Here is an 18,072-nt window from a genome sequence, read left to right as displayed (position 1 = left end):
TTTTTTAAGCTTTTTTGTTATTGTGGACTTGATGTATAGGGGATTTTGAATCTTGAATTTTATTGTTTACATAACACTTCTTAAAACAACAATTAACAATTGGGCTGCCCTTTGTAGGTTTTATTAGTTTCTTAATTTTAAAACAATTGAGATGAAGTTATTCAGTAAAACTATAATAATTGCATTTATCTAAAAAAAATTATTCGAAAAAATTTATTGTTTAAAATTTTGAATAAATATTTTACTTTCTCATTTCATTAAAATATTCTAAATATATGATGATGATTATGTTTACCCTTCTCTGTAAAAGGAATTAAGTTAAATATATATTAGAATATTATTTATATGTTTACATGGTATGGAAATTAAAGTATGTTGATATATTGTTTAGCCTCAGCATTTTGAAAATCATTTTGATGATATCTTTGGGTTTATCTTGATGAACTATCGGGATTATCTCAAATATTTCCTCAATGACATTTTTGGAAGGTCCACAACGATCTACGGTTGATGTGTCTTTTGAATGTAACATATTCTATTTTGTCTCGATGAATCTTAGGGTTCTCTTGAAAGATGTTATTTTAACATTTTTCTATAATCTCAATGATCCATTAGGATGATTTTGAAAATATTCCTTTCTCATTTTTCATTTGTTTCAATAGGTCATCTCATGAAACCTTACTTCATGTTTCTCATTTATATTTGTTTCTCATTTTTATACTTGTGTCGATAGGCAAGGTGTGTGTGTGTGTTTTCTATTCAAAACTTCTCTCTGATTTTATAAAAAAGATATAAAATTTTATAAAGTTTTATGAAAATTAATTTTCTAATTTTTTTTTTTTTTGAAACTTTAATATTATGTTTTTTTGATTGGTTAAAACTCTTGATGTGACTATTTTTATGGGGGTTAAATTTAAATTGTTAGATATAAAAATCAAATATAAAATATAAATTTAACAAATATATAAAAACTTGATGCCTATATCATCCATTATTACATGTGTACATTCAAATCTTTGTGGATTTTGCTTTTTTTTTTTAATAAGTAATTTACATTAGATCGTTGTATCATCAACTTTAATATATTCTAGTTGGCTTTCTAGTAATATCAATTGAAAAATATTTTGAAAAAACCAATCTTAATAAAAGAAGAAAACACACTTTCTAAATATTTAAATCAATTTAAGTTTATTAATTGGTATACAATTTATTAATAAACACGGAATCATGGAATATTATCATGATGTCAACGACGGTGTTGTCAAAATTTGAAAAAATGCACGGATCTAAGATAATGGCCAATTGTTCCTGATGGGGGTGCTATTAAAAGCGCCTACGAGGAGTGATTACCACATTATTAACATGTGGAGGAAAAGAATGGAGAAAGAGGTGGTGCCAGTTGGGGGGTGTGCCAATCCTCACACCTATCCATCTCACCAGGCGTGGTGCTTACCTAGATCACTGACGGGGGTTTACCAAACCTAGTCCTCTCATGATAAATATTCGCTCGAGAACACAGTACGAGATTCATATGAAAATTGGTTAAGTACTTAGAAGCATTGGTTGTTGATGGAGGGACTAGTTATTGGAGGGATTGAGTCTAACTGAAAGAACTATGAGATCATTTATGGTCCCCTGTACTAGGGAGGGAATGTGGGCTTCATTTGAGGCATCACACATTACACCTGTCTCTGTCCTAACCTTGCATGCAGTGGAATGGATCGTTTAAATTCTGATATAGGGTGGTCATTCCCCTACTACAATTGCATGAATGTTATAGTAGGGTGGTGGTCTCTCAACTCTATGTTGGATGTCCCTTGACCTTTCTTGCTATACGCTTGCTTCGGCCTTTGTACCAGGTATATTCCATCCTCGACGGGGGCTATTTTTCTATTTCATCTCAGTGTTGGGATACTCTCATTACATATAATTTGTCCATTGAAAACTAGTTGTGTTTCCACAGAGCATTACCATCAAGCAAGGGTGTATGTTTTTTGTTTTGTTCGTTCAACACATGGGAAACATGACAACTTTTAAGTTGGTGGCAGTGCTTTCCACTATGTCGCTTCAAGGCTTTAACCTGACGGGGATTTCTTTTAGTTGTCCAGTTCTGGTATGTGGGGTGTGGTCCTTTGGCACTTTCTATTTGGTTTTGAAAGCATTTAGTTTGTTACATTTTCCTCTTGTTGGCAGGGCTTTTATGAGGTCGCATGGCTTTGGTCTCTCCAATTGGGTAACTGTAAATTCTATCTACCTCCGCTCAAAATTGAGTCCTATGTGGTCAACTACTTTTGGTTCTGTAATTTCCTGCCTTATCCCTCACGTCTTGTCTCTCCTTTCGAATTCTAACAATGGGTTTGGTACGATGATGTGGTGCTACACGCTCGCCATTCCAAATGCGCTCTAACCACAACACCTTTGGTCGGTTGGCTTGATACACAGTCCTACTCTAGTTCATTATTTTTAGTTCCATGTCTTCCTGCATGTGTCTAGTCACAATTAACATATATATACTTTCTTTTGGTCTCTATATTTAGTTCACAAACGTTCCACACCTACTCCTATTATCAACCAACCTTGTCTTCTTTGGTCTTTATGGCTCCTTTGGTAGCAAAAGCCAAGTCACCGAGGTGGCACAACTAGTTCTGCTTCCCACTGTTGTCAGCGCTTTGGTTGGGAATCAGTGGCAAATTTCTTTGATACGGTCCCTCATGAGGCCAAGAAGGAAATCCTCCTCCTTGAGTTGAAGAAGTTTAGGGATTGAGCTTACTTCTTCGACTCATAAATTACATGTGCCTCTCTTAAGTGGATTCAAGATCCGAGCAGGTTTCAGAAGCATAAGTTTCATTTCCTTCATTCCATCATGATGCATCAACAGATGGAAACCTTGATGCGGATGGTTTTTAGGGATAAACAAGATGACAACTACAAGTTGTTTGCAGGGCAAGCGAACATCAAAATAGATCCTTGGAAACACTCGTTATAGTCTGAATGATATTGTTGATCGACTTTCGAGAGTTGAGAAATATGTTGTCTCAGATTCCAATACTGAGTCAGAGGGGCATAATGAAACTCCATCAATTATCAATGTTATACCACTCAACGTATCTCCTCAAGTTGTTTCTTCTCGGAGGAACTCCTCACCCCTATCTCCTGTCATTATCTCCGACTGAAGCAGATTCCTTTACTGCAACTCTTCCTTCTTGTTGGGTGATTCCTAGTGGTTTCTTGTGGCGATGATGATAGCTAGTAATGGCAGTCTTTTGATCAAACTCTTTGTTTATGGTTTCAAGTTAATTTAGTTTCTAGTTGTTTGTGGTCTACATTGATTTTGTTTTTTGTAAAAGGGATAAAACTTTGTTAAAAATCCACTCTTTTATATAGTCTGTCAAATGTGCTCATGTTATTAAATAGAGCACTAGACTTATGTCTCCATGGAAATATAGGGTACACTTGGATGAAGTCTATGTTACATGAGACTCAGTGAATCTCTTATACTCGAGGTAACCTTGTTTTGTTAAGAGAAATCTATTGACGAAGCTTAATAAAAAAGATAATGGCCAATTGCAATGTAATTAAAGCACACAAATCGAAGAGCCAGGGCTAATGTTAGATTGCAGTGTGATTAAAACAACTCTCCAGTGTGAACTCATGCAAAACAATACACGTATATCAATTTTCACAACGTACCCACCAGAAATAGAGAAAACACAAACGAGGCAGACATAATAAATTCATAGGGAAAAGTCTAGTAAGGTGGAGGAACTAGCGGGATGATCAAAAGTGGCCAGAATCTGAGAAAAAATTCAAGAAATCTTGTAGTAGCAGTGTTTGAATCATGTTTTTGATGGTGAAAATGGATTCAACACCACCAAAAACCCATCAGGCACCTAAAATCTTAAAGTTTGACAGCTATACCCTGAATTTACAAAAATCCCTGTCAGATTTTATCAAAATATTTCCAAAATTTCCATGATTTTCAGGGCAAAAAAGTTGTCTAGTTAAAATACAACAATTCATAAAGCCATGGCCATTTATTTTGCCAAACATTTGAAATTGCTACGGTGACAATCGTGTGTCCAGTCTTGTCTGATTGCCTTCCTGATGTTTGTATTCAATTCCATTGTTTATAAATTGAGGTGTGGGGTCTTAGAATTGATTTTATGCATGAATTTATAAATTATGCACGGGTCATGCATAGTTGTTGACGTCAAAAAGTAAAGTATTATGGTCGATGAGCCACGTCAAATAAAATTACTAAGATGTTATGTACTAAAACTATTTTGAGTTTTTCTTTTTTATAATCTTTTATGTCAGCCAGAAATGAGAAAATTAACTTCATTTCCGATCGCATGATACTTTCACCATATAATTATAAACTTGTAAAATTGATTCATAATATTTTTAACAAATTATTATATCTTGATTTGTTTTATTTAAATTGGTTTTTTGACTATATATATAGATTCAACACCCCGAAAAACCCTAGAGCACTTCGATTGTGCAGGGGTTACCCATCGAATTTATGAATGTGCATTTACTAAAAAAAATCATATATATATATATCTATATATATATATAATTTTAAAAGCAAATCAAATAATTCTTTACCTTTTTAAAAATTCTATCAACCAAATTGAATCTCATTAAATATTATTTTATGTATAAACTGAGGGAATTGGCAACTAGGATCCTTAGACTACAAGTAATCAACAAACTACAAACAATTTCAATCTTTCCTCGAGACATCCTATATCTTTGACACCAATAAATTTAAAAAACAACAATATTAATTTTTTTTTTTTATTTATAACCTAAATCTTTTTTGAAATATAGTAGTATACTTCTACTATCAGTCACTTTTTTCATAAAAAATAAGTATTAAGAAGCGATACTGCATATTATATTTGTTTTATTCCTTTAAAAGCTCATCCAATAAATGTTATCCCGTGAATGATGCATTTTTTTTGTCTAGGATAATTCATTGAAACAATTCGAAAAATCTCGTTTTATCATCTTTGGAACCTTTTCAATAATTCTCTAGATCATTTAAGACATTCAAATAAGAGCATTAGTCTATCGAGATAATCTCAATTACATTGTTACGTGTTTGGGAGTCTTCACACATTTAAAGTTTCAAAAGTTTGAATATAGCACCTTTTCAAGACACGATGTTTCATCGAGAAGTTTTGCCAGATATTTTAAGCCTTTTGATCTTCTTGATAACTCATCAAGACACTTCTAAAAATCATTTGAACATGATCTAGAGGAGCTCAATATTTCATAAGAGGTTTGTAATAGTCCAGTGCAGCTTATATTAAGATAGAACTATGATCTATCTTAGGTTTAAGTTTTGCTATTTTTTTGGTTGTGACCCTTGTGCAATTATTCAAATAAATCCTATATTTAATGTTTCAATGTTATTTGAATCTATCAAGTGTTTCACATGCTTTTAAATCTCCTCAATCATTTGATTAATGTTATATTACTCGTCACTATTCAATTAATACTTTTTATCATTTAAATGAATTTGCATTAACTTTTGAGTTCCTTTGGATGAGGATTAAAGTTGAGTCATGTTGTCTAAGTTATTCATATGTCAAGTGTTCAATTGCACCAACATGCGTGCATCCTACATATGCATTGCATGATTTACTAGAAAAGCATGCTGAAATTTATTGTAAATATGTTATTTTATATCTAAGTTTATATGTTGAATTGTGTAGTTCGACAGGGCTTCTATAATTGTTTTGTGTCTTACCATGTTGTGTCTTAGCATGTTGGAGATTGCTTCTCTAGATAAACTTTGTAAAGTGATTTTATAAAGTATTTTTTGCATTTAATGATTAGAAGTGACTTAAGTGATCTCAATGAAAGATTAAGTCACAACCATTGATCTTGAGATGGCAAGATCTAATCTTAGCCATTGAGATCTAGGGTTAGGGTTTTAGTCATTAAAAGGTTATAAAAGGAGATATGAGGGAGAGGTGAAAACACCATTGAGCGGCACTAGCCTCAAGAGAAGTGTGATACTCCAGTATGTTAGGTTAGGCAGGGTCTGTGGAAGGTGCAAGCACTAGCAAGGAGATCCAGATCACAATCAAGGAGGGATTGATCAGTTGGATCATATTTAGTTGTTGTGTATGTAATTCCTTAGTTGGGCCATTATCCATAGTACGAGAGCCCAAGTTCATAATAGAATAATTTTATGGTTTTTCCTTTGTGGGTTTTCCATGGTAAATTATGTCTAATGCGTGGTGATTTCTTTATGTTGTCATTGTGCAAATTAATTAAGATCTTAGTGGTGCATAAATTAATCAATGGTTTAAGAACTTGTTTGAGATTTATTTCCAGCTGCTAGGTTCATGGAAATTTAACATGGTATTAAAGCAGTGAGACTCCGCACAATAAAAATCAAGACTATGTTAAAGTCAAACAATCATGAATAAGGGAAAATCAGCACAAGCAAGAGTAACTTGCCAAATGGGCACACAAGAATTTGAAATAAAAAATAAAAAAGAGGTGGAGCGACTATGGGTGGTCAACAGCCCAGCCAGCGGTAGGCCAAGGCCACAATGCGATGGCCAGACTGGCAAGCAAACCAGACCAACATACTGTCACACCCAATAGCAAACCAGGGGCTTGAGAAAATTAGAATCAATAGATGTGGATTAGGAGGTCGACTAAGATGCCGCTGAGGTCGTGAAATTGTTGGCGACAGAGGAAGTGAGACAGTTGGAGCACTACAGAAGATCAATAGTGTGCAGAGAGCGATCAAGGACGAAGTGTGGGTGACAATTGACTTCAATAAGTTGATGGACATGAGAAGATAGATAGCTGAGTCAACCCAGTCAACCGTTTGTAGTGGGAGTATCGAGCGCTTAGCCCACCATCGTAAAATTTGAGCTGCGACGTTATGCACCAGAGTTAGTTGCAGCGACCAATAGGAACCAACAAAGGAGTGGTCAAGAGTGTGTATGCATGCAAAACTAGCTGACATGTGTGATGTGTGGGTTATGAGCGGATGCCAATCAGTTGGCAGCTTTGCCAATCACTATAGCCAATTGGGCAAGGGTCGCGTAAGGAAAATAGTGTCATGACGCTAGGAGGGTGTGGAGCACAGGGGTAGCGTCAGATCACACAACAATGTGTTGGAACTACTACACACCTACATGTAGACTCTTAGTTAGAGCATGTGACTGCATGCAAGATTCCTTTTGCATGTTGGAACTACTACACATCTACATGCGTACTTTTAGTTAGAGCATGAGATTGCATGCAAAATTCCTTTTGCATGATTTACTCCTTGATTTGCTCCTTCTTTAACTCCGCAACTGACTAGTTATCTCCGGAACTTGTTGTAGGTGTTGAGTCTTCTCATTGATCACCACTATAGTCATTACCTTGGGATCTTCACCCAGTAATGCTATATCATGAGCATTGTAACATAATTTTCAATTGAATCATTCTTCTCTTCTTTCGATTTCCTTTTAGTGTTTTTGCTTTGCAAAGCTGTGTGTTCAACCTTTACTAGCTAGATTCATCTGTGCAGGTTTTCTAACCCATTTACATGGTATCAGAGCCCACAGGTTGCTAGATAAAAGGCGCACCAGTACTTTATTTTGCAAGTATTACAGCTTGGAGATCGAAGATTGACAGAAAAATGGAGTTTCCCAAAGCATCGATCCTAACACCGTACAACTATCATGAATGGAAGGATCAAATGGCTCGATACCTTCGTCATAAAGGGTTGTACAGGATTACCATGGCTACAGAAGTGGAACCCACTTCAGCCATAGAGAAATCCAAGTACCTCAACCGTATGGATGAGGCCCACGGATCCATATGCATGTGCATCTCTCCAGAGTTGCAGTTTCATCTATCTGCCTACAATACTCCCAATGAGATTTGGAAAAAGGTTGAAGAACTCTACGGGAAACAGGATGAGATGAAAGGACATCTGCTCGAAGTGGAACTGCTCTCATTGGATCCACGGAACTATGACAGAATTCAAGACTTCTTCACCAAATATAATGATCTATTGCTGCAACTCAAGGGTTGTGGAATTGACAAATCCAAGGAGGAGAGTCGCCAAGTTCTCTCTATTATGTCAAAGCTCAGACCAGAATACTCCGTCTTTGTGTCTACATTTCATTCAGTAAGGCTCGCAACAAGTAAATCCTACACTATGCCTTCTCTCAAAGAATTTATGGAGTCTCTTATTTTTGAGCAAGATAAACTCATTGGCATGGGGAAAATCAAACCTCCAAAAGCACATGCACTTGCTGTGCATGATGGCAGCCACAATAAAAATCATAGATCTGATTCAAATCAGAAAAATCAGCAGCAAAAAGACAAAGGAAAAGCACATTCCCATCCAAAGAAGGAAGGGTACACCAAGCCCTTCAATGACTCCTCCGGCTCGAGAAATGAGAAAGGGAAGAAAGGAAATAGATGCACCTACTGTCAAAGAGGATTCCATCCAGAATCCTCTTGCATGAAGAAACAAATTGACCAAATGGCAGAAATCCTTCAGAAGCACAACCTTGGGGACCACATCCCTCAGGGCGCCAAGAAGAAAGCTGAGGATCCGCCACACGGGAAAGGTAACAATTTTCATGCTTTAGTTGCAATTAATTCTTCTCCTGATGCATGGATTATAGATTCTGGTGCATCACATCATATGGCTGCTGCAAAGGAAGTATATTCCTCTTTGGATGCATGCAAAGGACCTCCCATCCTCATGGGAGATGACTCACCTATTGAGGTCACCGGAAAAGGTAGAGTGGAACTTTTACACGGAAGCTTTGAAGATGTGCTTCATGTTCCAAAACTTTCGGTAAACCTGCTTTCAGTTTATCAGATCACTCATTCCGGCACCGGAAAGAGAGTGGAATTCACTCCAGATGCAGTGAACATATATGATCTACATAGCAATGACAAAATTGCAACTGGTGAGGTAAACAATGGAGCCAGACTGTATACATTTTCTGAATTTATTGAATCTGAATCCTCCTTATTGCTTACACATGCTGATGATAGTAGTAGGCTTTGGCACGAGAGGTTTGGTCACTTAAATTACAGGTATATGCAGCAGCTAAGCAAGAATGAGATGGTGGAAGGCTTGCCAAATATCAGTTTCTCCAAAGGAGTTTGTGAAGGGTGTGTTCTTGGCAAACATCCTAGAGAAAAGTTTGACACCGGCAAGACTCACAGAGCATCCTCTCCTCTAGATCTGATCCATAGTGATCTCATGGGGCCTTTTCCTCATCCTTCCATCAACAAAGCAAGGTATGTGCTTACATTTATTGATGATTTCTCACGGTATACTTGGGTGTATCTTCTCAGGAACAAATATGAAGTTTTTGAGCACTTTGAAATTTTCAAAGCATTAGTAGAGACACAGTCAGAGAGAAAGATCAAAGCCCTCCGTACAGACAATGGGGGGGAATATGTTAACACCGAACTTCAGAACCTTTGCCTTCAGTCCGGCATACAGTTGCAGTATACAGTTCCATACACTCCGCAGCAGAACGGAGTTGCTAAGAGAAAGAATCGATCTCTCAAAGAGATGGCTTCCTGCATGTTGCATGCCAAGTCACTGCCTCATAAGCTTTGGGCCGAAGCACTTAATTGTGCTAACTACATCCAGAACAGATCTCCTCATAGGTCTGTCAAGGACCAGACCCCCTTTGAGGCTTGGAGCGGCACTAAACCAGAGGTCACTCACCTCCGTGTTTTCGGCTCTCGAGCATGGGCTCGGATCCCCTCTGAAAAGAGGAAAGCTCTTGATCCACAGAGCATTGAGTGCATTTTTGTTGGATACCCTGATGGTGTGAAGGGATATCGATTATTGATTCCCTCTACGGACAAGCTCATCATTGAACGAAGTGTCAAATTTGAGGAAAGTCTCTCGCATGCACCTCAAGTGCCGCATGCAGACACTTTTTATCTACCTCATGTCCGAGATGATGACTCAGTGCATTCAGATGCAGATACAGATCATGCAGATGCCGAGGAAGAGCATGCAGATACAAAGACAGAGTCTTCAGATACAAATCTAGTGCATGCAAATGATGATCCACATCCAAGCCCAGATCGGGCTTCCAGCAGTGAATCATATTCCCCTGTCACAAATCAGAGAACAAGGAGCTTACGTGAGATATATGCACAAGACCAACCAGCTGCTAGAAATAGTCTTGTGGGGGATAATTCTGATCTGCAGAGGACTAGCTCAGAGTTTATTGAGCCTCCTCTTGTCCTCACTGCCACTGAACCATCGCCCCCCTGGCATTGTCATTTGGTTCAGTCTTCTGATCCACAGTCTTATGCTGAGGCTGTTGGGCATCCATCTTGGGAGTCCGCCATGGAGGAGGAGTATAACTCCCTCCTCGAGAACCAGACTTGGGATCTGGTCCCCCTTCCTTCAGGAAGGAAACTTGTCCGATGCAAATGGGTCTACAGGACCAAGAGTGCTGCAGATGGGCAAATCACCAGACGGAAAGCAAGGCTAGTAGCCAAAGGCTTCCAACAAGTGCATGGCATTGATTATGACGAGACCTTTGCTCCAGTAGCAAAGATGGATTCCATACGCCTTACACTTGCCATTGCGGCTGCCCAGCGGTGGGAAGTACATCAAATGGATGTGAAGAATGCCTTTCTTCACGGAGACCTATCTAAGGAGATCTACATGGAGCAGCCACATGGTTTCATTCAGGATTCATCTTTGGTCTGCAGACTGAAGAAATCTCTCTACGGCCTTAAGCAAGCCCCGAGAGCTTGGTACGCGAAGATGGATTCTTTTCTCTTATCACAAAACTTTGAAAGATGTAAGTCTGATCCGAATGTTTACATGCTTAGGACACATGATTCTCTTCTTATCTTAGTTTTGTATGTAGATGATCTCCTAATCACTGGCAGCTCAGCTTCAGCCATTGCTACAGTCAAGAGGGCCTTGCATGATAGGTTCTTGATGACGGACATGGGTCCATTACACTTCTTTCTTGGTCTTGAGATCAGCCAGAATGCCACAGGCATCAAACTCTCTCAGGCTAAGTATGCACGGGATCTCCTCGAGAGATTTCGCATGACTGACTGCAAGCCAGCACCGACTCCTTTTTTGTCTGGGGTCCGCCTTGAGGATGGAGGTGACACTCCATTAGTTGACAGCACTCTCTACCGACAGCTAGTGGGGAGCTTATTGTACCTCACCCACTCCAGACCAGATCTCTCATATGCAGTAGGGGCAGTTTCCAGATACATGCAGGAGCCGCATGAGCTACACTGGAATGCTGCCAAGCGCATCCTCCGATATGTGCAGGGCACCATCACCTTCGGGATTCACTATACAGCAGGCACTGCATTGAATCTCCTTGGCTTCACAGATTCTGATTGGGCGGGAGACAGCATTGATCGCAAGTCCACCTCCGGATATTCACTCAGTCTAGGATCTGGCCCTATCTGTTGGTCGAGCAAGAAGCAGGCTGCTATTGCTCTCTCTTCAGCTGAGGCTGAGTACCGAGGAGTAGTCAACATCACCATTCAGGCTCTGTGGCTACAACACTTCCTCACTGAGTTGGGCGTCCAGTTCCACCAGCCCATTGTCATCTGGTGTGACAACCAGAGCACTCTCAAATTTTGCAGGGATCCAGTACAGCGGCAGCGGACGAAGCACATAGAGATCCATATGCACTACATCAGAGACTTAGTACATGATCGGGTCATTGATTTGCAGTTCTGTCCTTCAGCAGAACAGAGAGCAGACATCTTCACCAAGACATTCACTGAGCAGAAGTTTCGCTCTTTGCGTGATCGTCTTGGAGTGAAGGACACAATTTCTTAGCCACTGTATTTTTCTTCCTCTTCTCTTTTGATTACATTGTATTTTGAGGGGGGGTTTTTCCCACGAGGTTTTCCCTCTTTCCTCAATTTTAGTACAAGTTGCATTGTATTTTGGGTGACCTTTTGCCTTAGTTGCCAGGGCCCATTTTCTATTTTTCCCCATAGTGGTGTTCAGGGGGGGTGTTGGAACTACTACACACCTACATGTAGACTCTTAGTTAGAGCATGTGACTGCATGCAAGATTCCTTTTGCATGTTGGAACTACTACACATCTACATGCGTACTTTTAGTTAGAGCATGAGATTGCATGCAAAATTCCTTTTGCATGATTTACTCCTTGATTTGCTCCTTCTTTAACTCCGCAACTGACTAGTTATCTCCGGAACTTGTTGTAGGTGTTGAGTCTTCTCATTGATCACCACTATAGTCATTACCTTGGGATCTTCACCCAGTAATGCTATATCATGAGCATTGTAACATAATTTTCAATTGAATCATTCTTCTCTTCTTTCGATTTCCTTTTAGTGTTTTTGCTTTGCAAAGCTGTGTGTTCAACCTTTACTAGCTAGATTCATCTGTGCAGGTTTTCTAACACATTTACACAATGTTTGAATGAGCGAGGAGGACGATGGCTTGGACGACATGGGTTGGCACTGAAAAGTGTGCAGGCAGGCAGATATGGTTCGAGTGGTTGGGTTGAGAGCCACTGTAGGTAGACATTGTGACGACGAAGGGCAGAGAAGCCCATGAATGGGTATTTTGTTGTGTCGTTAACTCAACTACAAGGACCAACAACAATCATTGCAGGAAACAGGTTATTCGCAAAAAAAATTAATGAATTAATTTTCGTTGTTATATTTAAATTGTTGAAGTGTTTGGGCAGGGAGGAAGAGGGTTCGGGCATTACAAGAGACTCCTAGGAGAAAGCAGAGGCTCTAGGTAGCCTTAGGAAGTGTGCAAAAGTTCAAGGTGCAGGTAGTAGGTTTGGGTAGCGAGCAATGAATCCAGGCAGCGTGTAGCAGAGGGATAAGATAGCCATGCAGGATGCTCAAAAGCAGGAGGCTTCTAGGAGCATGGTTCTCAGTTTGGTTTTCACATCTAGTAGCAGGACAAAGTTTTGTGTCAAAGGGAGCAGCTACAGTTGATGTGATGAGCATGGGTATGGATCCAAGTTATGCAAGTACCTTACTCACTAAGAAGGAATGTTGGATTGTGTAGCTCGATAGGTCTTCCACAATTGCTTGGTGTCTTAGCATGTGGAAGATTGTCTCTCTAGATAAACTTTGTAAAGTGATTTTATAAAGTACCTTTTGTATTTAATGATTATAAGTGACTTAAGTAATCTCAATGAATGATTAAGTCACAACCATTGATCTTGAGATGGCAAGATCTAATCTTAACCATTGAGTTCTAGAATTAAGGTTTAAGTCATTAAAAAGTTATAAAAAAAGATATGAGAGAAATGTGAAGACACCATTGAGTGACACTGGCCTTAGGAAAAAAAATGTGATACTCCAATGATACTCCTAAACCTATATGAACCTTCTATAAAAATGTTTAGAATGATACCACTAAACCCATGTGAATTGTCTATAAAGATATTTTCAAACAGTTTCTTTAAAGCGTTTGAAAGCGCATCTATGACCATCATGTCTAGAGGATGGGGCATCATTATAGGTCTTAACTTTCCAGTTTGAAAGGCTTCATAATGAAGGGTCAAACATAGGCAAAAAGTGAAAAGAGGAGTTTTCGAGCGTATCAAGGATTTGGGTAACCTGACTTTTTTCAATTTTATACCGGTGATTCTCTATGGTTGTGAACTGTGGGCTAGTAGTACCTCGGACATGCAGTGGAGACAAATTGAGAAAATTCAAAAGCGTTTGATTACAAACAAATTTAAGATTAAAAGTGCAGTTCCTTATGATATCTTGTTAAGTGAAATAGGGACTACTCCTCTTGAAGCAATTGCTATGGTGCGAGTCACAAGGTATTTAAAAAAAATGGAACAAATGGAAGAGGGTAGATGGCCTAAGGTTGTCTTTAATGATAGATTGTGCAAGAGCAAAAAACCTTGGATGCAGCAAAATAACAAATGGCTTAGTAAATGAGGTATTTGCTTGAACGCGTGTCCCATAAATAGCAAAGAGATAAAAGCTTTTGTTATGGAAAAGTTCCACAAATGCACTTGGGATAAGGAGGCTCTAGGAAGAAAGAAAAATTACTATATTGAAGTGTTTAATCCCACTCATAATCATCAACCAAAAGCATACATAGAGGCCAATATTTCGTGGAGAGCCAAAATTCTTATTGGTCAACTAAGGACTAATTCTCATCAACTCTGTTGTGAAACATGGCGCCAGAAAAGGTCAAAGGAAGTGTGGGAGGAAAGGGTATGCATATTTTGTTCTTCCGGAAAAGTGGAAACAGAGAAACATTTCATTTTAGAATGTGAGGCATTCAAAGACAACAAGGAAAGTTATGCAGATATGCTGGCAGCGAGCTCTTGGGATAATCTATTTGGCGAGGGGTTTGTCGAAAAGTTGGGAGCATTTATTGTGAAGCTGCACAGAAAAAGGGCCGAATACATCAAGTAGATGAAGAAGCAATCTGTCCCATAAGCTATTTTTAGCCTCGTGGACGTTAAATAATTTCTTTCTCCTTTCTTCTTTCTACCCATCTTTTTTTATTGTGAATTTGATATAATTCAACAATCTCGGTGAGAAAATGGGAAATATGTCTATAACTTTTTTTCTATCTCCTTTTACTCTTGACTTGGTAAAAGAATAAATATGCCGGGTACCAAATACAGTAATTTGTTCTGCACGTTTCTACACTTTTCTGTTAATTACCAATACCGATCCTAACAAAACTAGAATCAACAGAATGTTGAGGGCCGAATTTCGAAGTGAAATTCTGACTTCTTTGTCCCTCGTGGTCCTGGTTAATATGAGAGAGAAAAGTTATGAAATCTTTTCACCCACCCTAGGATGATGGTTTGTGGAGGGTTGTTTATTCATGGTCATATGATTGGTGAGTCGGTAATATCATGTGATATTATGGAGTTGATATGAGTGTTTTTTTTGTTTTTTTGCAAGGTATATTAAAGAAATCAAATAAATGATTATTAATATGGTTGTCTTTGGCTATTAGTTTTAATTATGCACAAAATGCATTTAATCATTGAGAATAGATATTTAATCTAATTTTTTTTAGTATATATATATATATATGGGTTTTTATCCCTTTAATATTTCATAGCGAAGGTTTATTATTTTTTTAATTGAGAATTTCAATTTATTTTATCTTACACAACATTATAATGTCAATTACGTTATGAAGATGCAATGTGAGTGGATAATTATATTAATGGCTTTTACAATAATATTGATTGATTATCTCTCGCAAAAAGGAAGAGCAATAAATCATTATATTAAGCATATAGAGGTCTAATTTTTTTTTGTAAAATCTATATATATCTCACTTTGATAGGTTCTCGGTCCCTTTAATATTGCATATTGAAGGTTTGCCATTTCTTTAATTGGGAACTTCAATTCATTTTATCTTACACAACATTATAATGTTAATTACGTTATGAAAATGCAATGTGAGTGGATAATTATATTAAGGGCTTTTACAATAATATTGGATTGATTATCTCTCCCAAAAAGGAAGAGAAATAAATCATTATACTAGCATTTTCACCAAGAGGCACAAAGACATGCTGAAAGTGTTTTGGGTTTTTTTTATCCTTTAGACTTGTTGTGGTAAAACCACAACAACCCGCCCCATTATTCACTTAATTCTCATTATGGGGGCCCTTTGATTGAATCTTGGTAATATTACTATTTGATTTTGAGAGTTTATATTGTTTCAATGAGTTCAATCTGTTCTTATTTTCCTAATATAATTCGTTTGATCTCATTTCGACATTTGGTTTGTAAATGGCGTCTAATTGTCAATTGGATATTTTTCATTGCCTTAACCTAATGATATGTATATAATGTATTTTAATTTTTTTGTTTTATAGGTTTTATTTCTTTATTTTTACTTTTATTTGTTTATCTTTGTAAATAGTATTGTTATTTTTATCCCTTAGACCTCGAGACCAAGAATCATACATAGACTTTAAGCCTAAATCATAAAACAAGTGGCATATATATTAATACCATATATGAGAGCTATGGGTGATCAGGATTTTGATATCAGAAGAACCCCTTTGAGAATCCTTGAAATCAAAGTCTGGGCCATTTTATAGAGCGGTTTAATAAAACAAATGACAAAAGTTCGAACCATATCAAAATTGAAATTATTAAGTGGTTTGAACTTCGTATAACCCAAAGCCCAACCATCTTATAATATAGCTAATGGGAGGACCCACCTGCCACATCATTACTCCCGCTCCAATGAGGGTCGATTTTTATCAGAGATTTTCAACTGAGCAAGCTTTTAAAAACTCCGATAATCATATTCCTCTGATCTCCAATCTTCGATATGCCAATTCCTCCAATCTTTGATCTTCGATATGTCAATCCCTCCGATCTCTAATAATCATATTCCATATTGGAACTTCCTATCGGTTGTCACTCTTTTCAACCCCCAATATGAAATCTCCGATACAAGACCTTCAATATTTTCTAGGCTCTGATATGTCAGACCCAATATGCATATTAACGATGATCTAATCAGAACATAGCATTCACCTGTATATCAGAACTTTTAAATGGTAACATTCGTCCAAACCTTTGATATCGTCGATATACCCCATTTGCCCGACTTCCGACTTCCGACAATCCATTCACCTCCGATATTTGGACCCAATACAGTTTTTAGAAAGAATTAAATTTGAAATTGCCTCTGCTCCATATCGGAACCTCCCAATATTGACATTTTTGTTTGTGCACATTATAAAAGGTTTCGATATCCATTTCCCTGATACCCTATGTTTTTTCCACTTGTCACCCTCTTATGTAGCCATTGTTACAATAATTAAAATTCGTTATATATGATGGTTTTGTGGGAATTAGTTTTTGTTTGGTTTCTGATTACGTTTTCACCTATTTTGATATGATATGTTACTTGTGATACATGGAAGAACCCAGTGTCAATTAGGAAGGATTTTTGTGATCAATGACTTCCAAAGACATTATGCCAAGGAGCACATCGAAATACTAAAATGGGTAGAGATGGTTAAAGCAAATTTTAAATAAAGACATAGTTTGGGGACAACGCTTGTATTGCCTATTAATAGGAAAATCAACCCTTTGGCTTATACCAGACTAGTCAATCTGATCAGGAACTGTTTGCAATGATCTTCTAAGTTCGGCCATAACATCAATTGCAACAAATTTATTGTTTTATTTAATTTTTATTGCTCCGATTATTGAGTAATATAGGGGGAATGTTAATATTTCCATTATGTATAAATACCCATCTCTAAGATAGAAAGGAGGATTCGAATCCGAGAGAAAAGAGGCAGAGTAATACTAGAGCTTATAGATTGTTTGTATAGAAGGAGTTAAGACTCATTTGCACTATTGTAGTGAGATCAGATCCATATGTGTAGACAGGGAATCGATTTAGAGACAACAAAGGACTTGCACTATTGTAATTCTTTGATGTTTTATGTAATTGATTCATTTTTATAATAAGATTTATTCCTGTAATCAAATGTACAACAATATTTCTTGCTCTATTATTGAAACTAAATTCTTTAAATTTGACATTCATTTATGGAGTATGAGTATGTATGTGGCTTTTCAACACTACTGCTGATTGTTTACTGAAATGCTCATTTAGAATCTGGTCAAGCTATCTTTTAGGGTTAATCAGAAATGAGTTTCGAAATTGGAACTTGCATAAGGAAAAAATTTTATTTCTTTAGGCTGGCTAGCTATCTAACAGTTTAAAGTTATAGATGTCATGCTTTTCTACATGTCATTGTATATGAACTATTTCAGTATTGTGACATGAATCTTTTTCTTCTTATGCATATGTTTTATTAGGAGTTGGAGTTATTTACAGTTAAGTGTCTAGTAACTACTTATTAGGCATTTAGTTGTTCATAATTGTTTTAACAATGATTAGATCTTGTGAACTATTTCCCTGGTCTAGTTCCTTCATTTTATTTCAATTCCTACATGCTTCTTTTCCTGTCCTTTTAGCTTGCTCTTGATTGAGAAGAGGACTTATCCTTCCTTCAATCAAGATAGGTCTAGTATTAGATGCATCTT

Source organism: Pinus tabuliformis, chromosome 6, assembly GCF_031772625.1.
Source record: "Pinus tabuliformis cultivar Carrire ecotype Pingquan chromosome 6, CPIR1, whole genome shotgun sequence".
Taxonomy (NCBI): Eukaryota; Viridiplantae; Streptophyta; class Pinopsida; order Pinales; family Pinaceae; genus Pinus; species Pinus tabuliformis.
This window is presented reverse-complemented; position numbering follows the sequence as displayed.